The sequence below is a fragment of the Taudactylus pleione genome, unplaced genomic scaffold, assembly GCF_031769625.1.
Source record: "Taudactylus pleione unplaced genomic scaffold, aTauple2 ptg000583l, whole genome shotgun sequence".
Taxonomy (NCBI): Eukaryota; Metazoa; Chordata; class Amphibia; order Anura; family Myobatrachidae; genus Taudactylus; species Taudactylus pleione.
Window position 1 is genome coordinate 360,632 of NW_028284985.1, and position 11,619 is coordinate 372,250.

General features: G+C 44.5%; 1 non-coding gene across 1 annotated transcript; it reads left to right on the forward strand.

Annotated features, from left to right (window-relative positions):
- Window positions 1-8,935: 8,935 nt before the first annotated feature.
- Window positions 8,936-9,065, forward strand: LOC148481370 (U6atac minor spliceosomal RNA). Its single transcript, XR_015871918.1, has one exon. It is a non-coding gene; the product is annotated as a U6atac minor spliceosomal RNA (small nuclear RNA).
- The last annotated feature ends 2,554 nt before the right edge of the window (window positions 9,066-11,619 follow it).

Consider the following 11,619-nt stretch of genomic DNA (forward strand, 5'->3'; position numbering starts at 1 on the left):
TTGTGATGACAAGATACAATATGGTGCTGTGATGATGTGTCCTATACATAAGACACAATATCGTGCTGTGATGACGTGTCCTATACATAAGATACAATATCGTGCTGTGATGACGTGTCCTATACATAAGATACAATATCGTGCTGTGATGACGTGTCCTATACATAAGATACAATATCGTGTTGTGATGACAAGATACAATATGGTGCTGTAATGACGTGTCCTATACATAAGATACAATATCGTGCTGTGATGACGTGTCCTATACATGAGATACAATATTGTGCTGTGATGACGTGTCCTATACATAAGATACAATATCGTGCTGTAATGACGTGTCCTATACATAAGATACAATATGGTGCTGTGATGACGTGTCCTATACATAAGATACAATATCGTGCTGTGATGACGTGTCCTATACATAAGATACAATATCGTGTTGTGATGACAAGATACAATATGGTGCTGTGATGACGTGTCCTATACATAAGACACAATATCGTGCTGTGATGACGTGTCCTATACATAAGATACAATATCGTGCTGTGATGACGTGTCCTATACATAAGATACAATATCGTGCTGTAATGACGTGTCCTATACATAAGACACAATATCGTGCTGTAATGACGTGTCCTATACATAAGATACAATATCGTGCTGTAATGACGTGTCCTATACATAAGATACAATATCGTGCTGTAATGACGTGTCCTATACATAAGACACAATATCGTGCTGTGATGACGTGTCCTATACATAAGATACAATATGGTGCTGTAATGACGTGTCCTATACATAAGATACAATATGGTGCTGTGATGACGTATCCTATACATAAGATACAATATCGTGCTGTAATGACGTGTCCTATACATAAGATATAATATCGTGCTGTGATGACGTGTCCTATACATAAGATACAATATCGTGCTGTGATGACGTGTCCTATACATAAGATACAATATCGTGTTGTGATGACGTGTCCTATACATAAGATACAATATGGTGCTGTGATGACGTATCCTATACATAAGATACAATATGGTGCTGTGATGACGTGTCCTATACATAAGATACAATATCGTGCTGTGATGATGTGTCCTATACATCAGACACAATATAGTGCTGTGATGACGTGTCCTATACATAAGACATAATATTGTGCTGTGATGACGTGTCCTATACATAAGATACAATATCGTGCTGTGATGATGTGTCCTATACATCAGACACAATATAGTGCTGTGATGACGTGTCCTATACATAAGATATAATATTGTGTTGTGATGACGTGTCCTATACATAAGATACAATATCGTGCTGTAATGATGTGTCCTATACATCAGACACAATATAGTGCTGTGATGACGTGTCCTATACATAAGACATAATATTGTGCTGTGATGACGTGTCCTATACATGAGATACAATATTGTGCTGTAATGATGTGTCCTATACATGAGATACAATATCGTGCTGTGATGACGTGTCCTATACATAAGATACAATATCGTGCTGTGATGATGTTTCCTATGCATAAGATACAATATCGTGCTGTAATGATGTGTCCTATACATAAGATACAATATTGTGCTGTGATGACGTGTCCTATACATAAGATACAATATGGTGCTGTGATGACGTGTCCTATACATAAGATACAATATCGTGCTGTAATGACGTGTCCTATACATAAGACATAATATTGTGCTGTGATGACGTGTCCTATACATGAGATACAATATTGTGCTGTGATGATGTTTCCTATGCATAAGACACAATATCGTGCTGTGATGACGTGTCCTATACATGAGATACAATATCGTGCTGTGATGACGTGTCCTATACATAAGATACAATATCGTGCTGTGATGACGTGTCCTATACATAAGACACAATATCGTGCTGTAATGATGTGTCCTATACATAAGATACAATATCGTGCTGTGATGATGTTTCCTATGCATAAGACACAATATCGTGCTGTAATGATGTGTCCTATACATAAGATACAATATTGTGCTGTGATGTCGTGTCCTATGCATAAGATACAATATCGTGCTCTGATGACGTGTCCTATACATAAGACATAATATTGTGCTGTGATGACGTGTCCTATACATGAGACACAATATGGTGCTGTAATGACGTGTCCTATACATAAGATACAATATCGTGTTGTGATGACGTGTCCTATACATAAGTTACAATATCCTGCTGTAATGACGTGTCCTATACATAAGATACAATATTGTGCTGTGATGACGTGTCCTATACATAAGTTACAATATCCTGCTGTAATGACGTGTCCTATACATAAGATACAATATCGTGCTGTGATGACGTGTCCTATACATAAGATACAATATCGTGCTGTGATGACGTGTCCTATACATGAGATACAATATCGTGCTGTGATGACGTGTCCTATACATGAGATACAATATCGTGCTGTGATGACGTGTCCTATACATGAGATACAATATCGTGTTGTGATGACGTGTCCTATACATAAGATACAATATCGTGCTGTAATGACGTGTCCTATACATAAGATACAATATCGTGCTGTGATGATGTTTCCTATGCATAAGACACAATATCGTGCTGTGATGACGTGTCCTATACATAAGATACAATATCGTGCTGTAATGATGTGTCCTATACATAAGATACAATATCGTGTTGTGATGACGTGTCCTATGCATAAGACACAATATCGTACTGTAATGACGTGTCCTATACATAAGATACAATATCGTGCTGTGATGACGTGTCCTATACATAAGATACAATATCGTGCTGTGATGACGTGTCCTATACATAAGATATAATATCGTGCTGTAATGACGTGTCCTATACATAAGATACAATATCGCGCTGTAATGACGTGCCCTATACATAAGATACAATGGCTTCTGGAAAGTCGCATTACCCCATAAGTACACAATATATTACTGTAATGACGTGTCCAATACAGTAAATAAGATTCCTACCACACATATGCAGTCAGTAATGCGAATAGTTGAGCGCAACTTCATAGCATACTGCCTACTTTTGCAACAGCATGTCAGGGAGAGTGTGACTGCAGCACCTATGAGCGCGGCGGTAAGGTGGGCGTGTACTGCTACATCTGAGAGGCGTATCATACATGTGGTGGGCGTGTACTGCTACATCTGAGAGGCGTATCATACATGTGGTGGGCGTGTACTGCTACATCTGAGAGGTGTGTCATACATGTGATGGGCGTGTACTGCTACATCTGAGGGGCGTTTCATACATGTAATGGGCGTGTACTGCTACATCTGAGAGGCGTATCATACATGTGATGGGCGTGTACTGCTACATCTGAGGGGCGTGTCATACATGTAATGGGCGTGTACTGCTACATCTGAGAGGCGTGTCATACATGTGATGGGCGTGTACTGCTACATCTGAGAGGCGTATCATACATGTGGTGGGCCTGTACTGCTACATCTGAGAGGTGTGTCATACATGTGATGGGCGTGTACTGCTACATCTGAGAGGAGTGTCATACATGTGATGGGCGTGTACTGCTACATCTGAGAGGTGTGTCATACATGTGATGGGCGTATACTGCTACATCTGAGAGGCGTGTCATACATGTGATGGGCGTGTACTGCTACATCTGAGAGGCGTGTACTGCTACATCTGAGAGGCGTGTCATACATGTGATGGGCGTGTACTGCTACATCTGAGGTGTGTGTCATACATGTGATGGGCGTGTACTGCTACATCTGAGAGGCGTGTCATACATGTGATGGGCATGTGCTGCTACATCTGAGAGGCGTGTCTTACATGTGATAGGCGTATACTGCTACATCTGAGAGGCGTGTCATACAAGTGATGGGCGTGTACTGCTACATCTGAGAGGTGTTTCTTACATGTGATGGGCGTGTACTGCTACATATGAGGGGTGTGTCATACATGTGATGGGCGTGTACTGCTACATCTGAGAGGCGTTTCATACATGTGATGGGTGTGTACTGCTACATCTGAGAGGCGTGTCATACATGTGATGGGCGTGTACTGCTACATCTGAGAGGCGTGTCATACATGTGATGGGCGTGTATTGCTACAACTGAGAGGCGTGTCATACATGTGATGGGCGTGAACAGGGCCGTAGCTAGGGTAGTGCGGCCGGTGCCATCGCACAGGGCAGGGGGCGCTGTTTGGGCCTGTCAAATTTCTGTTTATTATCATTCTTGCTTGTAGCTTTCTCTTATTTCATCCCCAGCATCTCCTGGCCTCTCCTATCTCTTCCCTGGTCCTTCCCCATGAGGCCATGGCCCTCTCTCAGGTGCACTATATTATGTCCCTATTTATCCCCAGCATCTCCTGGCCTCTCCTATCTCTTCCGTGGCCCTTCCCCATGAAGCCATGGCCCTTTTTTGGGTGCATTATGTCCCTTTAAAAAATAAGGGGGGCGCCAATGCTCTTTCTGGCACAGGGCACCAAAAAGTCTAGTTACGGCTCTGGGCGTGTATTACTACATCTGAGAGGCGTGTCATACATGTGATGGGCGTGTACTGCTACATCTGAGAGGCGTGTCATACATGTGATGGGCGTGTACTGCTACATCTGAGAGGCGTGTCATACATGTGATGGGCGTGTATTTCTACATCCGAAAGGCGTGTCATACATGTGATGGGCGTGTACTGCTACATCTGAGAGGCGTGTCATACATGTGATGGGCGTGTGCTGCTACATCTGAGAGGCGTGTCTTACATGTGATAGGCGTATACTGCTACATCTGAGGGGCGTGTCATAAACCTGACTTACATCCAAATGTAAATGAGCCCCAAAGCAGTTAGTAAGATCTACTTGTTGATGAAAACACATGAGCCATAGGGATCATTGTGCCTTACACCCAATGTAGGGACATTATACTAATGATCTCATTTGAATGTATATATCTGTGTTTTTATATATATATATATATATATATATAACAGCTTCATATTGGGGGTAATGTGCAATCAGGGAGATTACTAGACTCTTCAGGGAGTCAGGGAGATTGCTACTATTTCAGGGAGTCTCCCTGACAATCAGGGAGAGTAGGCAGGTATGCTACATATAATGCACAGCCACACCAGTCATTTATATACTATCAGTGGGAGGGATCTAGATGTAATAAGCCAATCAAAGTGGCTGTTGGCCGCCATTTTATCAGGGACTATTTTGCACCAGGACATCGAGCTCCCACAAGACACACGCCTCCTGACAAGCACATATGCGTCCGTATCATGGTGTACCGCTGGCACGTTTGCCCTTACCGTACTACATTTGCCCGTTCCCCTTCCCTCGCCTGTTGCGCCCCTCTAAATGCAGGGAGTCGTAACATAAGTGTCATTTAATAAATGAAAACCGGGCCTGTTAGTATAAATAACATGGGCAGAAAGCTTTATTAATATAATATAATGGGGGAGATTTATCAAGCCTTCTAAAGAGAAAAAGTGAAGAAATAACCCATAGCAACCAACCAGGTTCTGTCATTATTCCAGCACCTCCTATAACATGACAGAAGCTGATTGGTTGCTATGGGTAATGTCCCCCCATTGTTGTCTTTGGAAGGGTTGTTACATGTCCCCCAATGGCTGATAAAGCGGAGGTGAAGGTAATGAGGGGATCCATAATTAAATAACGTTTATCGAGAGAACTAAACAGCGAGGAAGGGAGGGAAGCACGACAGACTGTTTGGCCGCGTGTGGTAACAAGCACTGTGTACTGCGCCCATCGCACCGTCTCCTCATATGACAGTTTAAGACACAATCTATCCCCTGAATTAGTGGGATTAGGAAGGTTTCATTTTACTTCAGCACCTCAGAGAGAGAGAGATCCGTGACATCCGTCTCAGTGGCAAACGCAGGATTTCTAGAGAGGGGTTTCCAAATGCTGGATTTTAGAGCGAGTGTGGCCAGTCCATGAAGAGGACATAATAACCACTTATCCAGCTTTACTATGTGTCATACATAGTGTATTGTGTGTCATAATCCCAGCATACACAGGACCAGCGATCACAGTAACCCATTATATGTGTCATACATAGTGTATTGTGTGTCATAATTCCAGCATACACAGGACCAGCGATCACAGTAACCCATTATATGTGTCATACATAGTGTATTGTGTGTCATAATTCCAGCATACACAGGACCAGCGATCACAGTAACCCATTATATGTGTCATACATAGTGTATTGTGTGTCATAATCCCAGCATATACAGGACCAGTGATCACAGTAACCCATTATATGTGTCATACATAGTGTATTGTGTGTCATAATCCCAGCATACACAGGACCAGTGATCACAGTAACCCATTATATGTCATACATAGTGTATTGTGTGTCATAATTCCAGCATACACAGGACCAGCGATCACAGTAACCCATTATATGTGTCATACATAGTGTGTTGTGTGTCATAATTCCAGCATACACAGGACCAGCGATCACAGTAACCCATTATATGTGTCATACATAGTGTATTGTGTGTCATAATTCCAGCATACACAGGACCAGCGATCACAGTAACCCATTATATGTGTCATACATAGTGTATTGTGTGTCATAATCCCAGCATATACAGGACCAGTGATCACAGTAACCCATTATATGTGTCATACATAGTGTATTGTGTGTCATAATTCCAGCATACACAGGACCAGCGATCACAGTAACCCATTATATGTGTCATACATAGTGTATTGTGTGTCATAATTCCAGCATATACAGGACCAGTGATCACAGTAACCCATTATATGTCATACATAGTGTATTGTGTGTCATAATTCCAGCATACACAGGACCAGCGATCACAGTAACCCATTATATGTGTCATACATAGTGTGTTGTGTGTCATAATTCCAGCATACACAGGACCAGCGATCACAGTAACCCATTATATGTGTCATACATAGTGTATTGTGTGTCATAATTCCAGCATATACAGGACCAGCGATGATAACCCATTATATGCAGCAGTAGGGCCATCCTGCCTGAGCTGAATGCTTTTATTTTAGATGTGGGCACCATTGCAGAGTATTAGAGCAAGTCTGGGAGCCTGAGGGAGCAGCAGAGGAACCTAGCACTGCCCTGGACATATATGTACATATTGGGCTCTATAGCAGCAGATCCCTAACAGCGAAAGTTTTCCAGATCTCCTATTTGGTGCACAGGTTATTTATTACTGTCTGATACATGGTAGAAGACCTACAGGTGGTGCTGATTATTTCATTTGTGATACTGAGAAGAACATGCAGCACTAGTAAAATTCTACTATAGTACTATTTCTATTGTGGTCATGGGGTGGGCTGGGGAAGGGGGTTTCCAGCCAGACGCAACCCCCCCCCTGCGTTTGCCTATGCGTCTGTTGTCTGATTACAGGAATTTCCATGTCGGTGCAGGAATATTTCACGGATCTGGGGTGCCGCCTCCACTTGGCGCCAAGGCGTTACACGTACAACCGTCGAATATTACTCTTTCTGGGCATCCAGCTGACGCAACTATGTAATAACCGGAAAATACAGTTAGAAAAACAGACACTTTAAAAAAAAAAAATAAGGAAAATATAAAAATGTTTATACCATAACTTCATGACTTGATGATTGAGAATGGTGTTCGGAGAAAGCTGCCACCTGACGGTACGCTTACTGCGTGTCATGACGCACTTTATACGTATCCTCATGCAGATAAATTTACGCGGTTATCTTGGACGGCTGGGATGGTGTGGAGCCTCGGCCCTGTGTTCCCTCCGCCCTGCTTGTTTTCCTCACATTATGCATTAATATTCTGGTATTACGTACATATTAGGACTGAGTCACACGCAGGTTCGTATGGGGCCGCATCTAGCGAATTTTAGCCAACTGCGAATGTGCGCGGCGAATAGTCGCACCTTTGTGCATCTCCAGGAGATGTCAGCCAGGTGGACGCGGGCAAGTGAACCGTCGGATCTCTTGCATGGAGCATGGGGCAGGTGTAAGTGCTGATACTAGTGACAGCGGGCGGCGCAATGCGTATGAAGAAGTGCGTGTAGTCGCATTAGCATTTCTTTAGCAAAATATCTGCATTCCGAATGCAGCCGCATACGGAGCTTCCTGCGAAACTCAACCTGGCCCATTATAAGCATGTAAATCAGTAACCATAGGGCGTAGACCCCGGTGGGATTATTTCTGTAGCTGGGATGTACAGTGGCCTCTCACTAGCGGAGGCTGTGGAACAGGTGTGAGAACTGCAGCAATGAATATGATTTTGGAACAGGTGAAGTCTACAATAGGGGAACTGACTATTATATACTTGGGTAACTTGTGGCTCTCCAGTTGTTGCTGGGACTTGTAGTCCACCAAAGGTTGTAATGTAGAGCAAGTATATAATGGGTCTCACACTGGGCCAGTGCAGTGATCCCAACAACAGCCGCTAGAGGTCGCACTTAATCAGCGCCACTGTCCATGCCAATCGAAATATGGCGTCCCTTCCGCTCTGCCAATCACATAATGAAAGCCGCTCGCTTCAGTGCCAACCAGTGTCAGATACAATCATTATTCGTCTCTGTATTGGGTGATATTACCCTGGCGTCCGTTTTATCTCATCCTAGGGTCGTGACGTCAGACCCAGTGGGGCGGCTCCCAGAGAGAGAGACTGAGGCGCGAACTCCTTCAGCCCGTAGCCGCGCCCCTCAAAGGCCATTGGTTAATTCCGTGCATATTTAATTTCTCAGATTTAGGAGTCATTTGCCGGCTAATTCCGTGGATAGGTGTAGCTATATCGGTGCTGGTTGTGATTTTGGAGGGGACTGGAGGTGGCAGAAGCAGCAGCCACCCGATGTGAGACCCCATGATGAAGTCGCTGTTAGTGAGGAAACGGAGGATGTGTGGTGCTATATATACCTATGTGTCGCACCATAGAGACGTGTTGTATGAAAGGAGAGAAGGTTAGCACTCCCCTTGACAAGGATGGAAGAGGTCCCAGTGGCCTTTACAACACATATACGGTTAAGGCATTGCCACTTACTTCGTGGCATCTCTAACCAAGTTTTTTACTGCATGTGTCACCTGTACAGCGCAGGGCGTGACATCACATGAACAGTACAGAGTGTGACGTCACCTGTACAGTGCAATGAGTGATGTCACAAGACGCCAACATTTGTTAACCTGCCTGCTCAGTTGTTGTTTTTTGTTTCCTTCTCTTTCCCCACCTCTCCTCCTCCTATCTCTCTCTTGCCCACCCCACTTATTCACAGATGGTGTAATGGTTAGCGTTACTGCCTCACAGCACTGAGGGCGTGGGTTCAATTGGTACCATGGCCCTAACTGTGCGGAGTTTGTATATTCTCCCTGTGCTTTCGGGGGGTTCCTCCGCGTACTCCGGTTTTCTCCCACACTCCAAAAATGGACGAGGCTGAAGTTGGCTTCTTATTCAGAAAATGTTTCATTAAAACATTTAAATAAAGTTAGATCACTAAACTAACACTATGCAAAGAATTGTGTTGTTTACAATTATCATTTTCCTGGCACAATAAGGATCTGGGTATGAATAGGGCAGTAAAGCGGGCACAGGCACCAGATTTTGTCATTTTGAACCAGACCACCCTCTGTGGGTTTCAAGTGTAACATTTGATGACCGAAGCTAGTTAACCCCTATACAACTATAGCTTCTTATTCAAAATGAGATAATCTGGTGCCTGTGCCCGCTTTACTGCCCTATTCATACCCAAAACCTTATTGTGCCAGGAAAATAATAATTGTAAACTGTGTAAGGGACACAATTCTTTGTTTGCATAGTGTTAGTTTAGTGATCTAACTTTATTTAAATGTTTTAATTTTAATGTAACATTTTCTGAATAAGAAGCTGGAGCTTGAATAAGAAGAGAAGAAGAAGTCAACTTCAGCCTCCTAAAAATGGTAGGTTAATTGGCTCCCAGCAAAATATTAACCCTAGTGTGTGTGTGTGTGTGTGTTAGGGAATATAGATTGTAAGCTCCACTGGGGCAGTGACTGATGTGAATGCCAAATATTCTCTGTAAAGCGCTGCGGAATATGTGTGCGCTATATAAATAACTGGTAATAAATAAATATCTCCCCCTCTTCTATCCCTCTCTCTTCCCAGTCTCCACTTTTATACCGGTTACACATTAGACAACATCCGTGGAACCCGGCCAGGTGCCAGCCACGGCAAGTGCAAACACACTTGCCGATGCCGGCAGCATGGTCCCCTGGTGGCGATCTTGCCGACAGGCAATGTCTCTGATGATGCGTGAGAACGCGCACTGTCAGTGACATAGTGGTTACACACTGCCCGATATGTCGTCCGATCCGTCGAATTGGACGACATATCGTCTAGTGTAGGGGTGGTCAATAAGCGGCCCTCCCAGATGTTGTAAAACTACACATCCCAGCATGCCCTACCACAGTTTTGCCATGCTAAAAATGTTGCAATGCATGCTGGGATTTGTAGCTGGAGGGCCGCTTATTGCCCACCCCTGGTCTAGTATGTTCCTGGCTTTACTCCCATCTCTCTTACCCTCCTCCCATCTTTCCCACCTACCCTCTCTCTCTAACCCACCTCCTTCTTCCTCCCATCTCTTTCCAGTCTCCCCTCTTCCTCCCGTCTCTCTAACCCAACTCCTCCTTCCTCCCATCTCTCTAACCCACCTTCTTCCTCCCATCTCTTTCCAGTCTCCCCTCTTCCTCCCGTCTCTCTCTAACCCACCTCCTTCTTCCTCCCATCTCTTTCCAGTCTCTCCCCTTCCTCCCATCTGTCTAACCCACCTCCTTCTTCCTCCCATCTCTCTCTGACCCACCTCCTCCTTCCTCCCATCTCTTTCCAGTCTCCCATCTCTCTCTAACCCACCTCCTTCTTCCTCCCATCTCTCTCTAACCCACCTCCTTCTTCCTCCCATCTCTTTCCAGTCTCCCATCTCTCTCTAACCCACCTCCTTCTTCCTCCCATCTATTTCCAGTCTCTCCCCTTCCTCCCATCTCTCTAACCCACCTCCTTCTTCCTCCCATCTCTTTCCAGTCTCCCCCATTCCTCCCATCTCTCTAACCCACCTCCTTCTTCCTCCCATCTCTCTCTAACCCACCTCCTTCTTCCTCCCATCTCTCTAACCCACCTCCTTCTTCCTCCCATCTCTCTCTAACCCACCTCCTCCTTCCTCCCATTTCTTTCCAGTCTCCCCTCTTCCTCCCATCTCTCTCTAACCCACCTCCTTCTTCCTCCCATCTCTTTCCAGTCTCCCCTCTTCCTCCCATCTCTCTAACCCACCTCCTTCTTCCTCCCATCTCTCTAACCCACCTCCTTCTTCCTCCCATCTCTCTAACCCACCTCCTTCTTCCTCCCATCTCTATCTAACCCACTTCCTTCTTCCTCCCATCTCTTTCCAGTCTCCCATCTCTCTCTCTAACCCACCTCCTTCTTCCTCCCATCTCTTTCCAGTCTCCCATCTCTCTCTAACCCACCTCCTTCTTCCTCCCATCTCTCTCTAACCCACCTTCTTCCTCCCATCTCTTTCCAGTCTCCCCTCTTCCTCCCGTCTCTCTCTAACCCACCTCCTTCTTCCTCCCATCTCTTTCCAGTCTCTCCCCTTCCTCCCA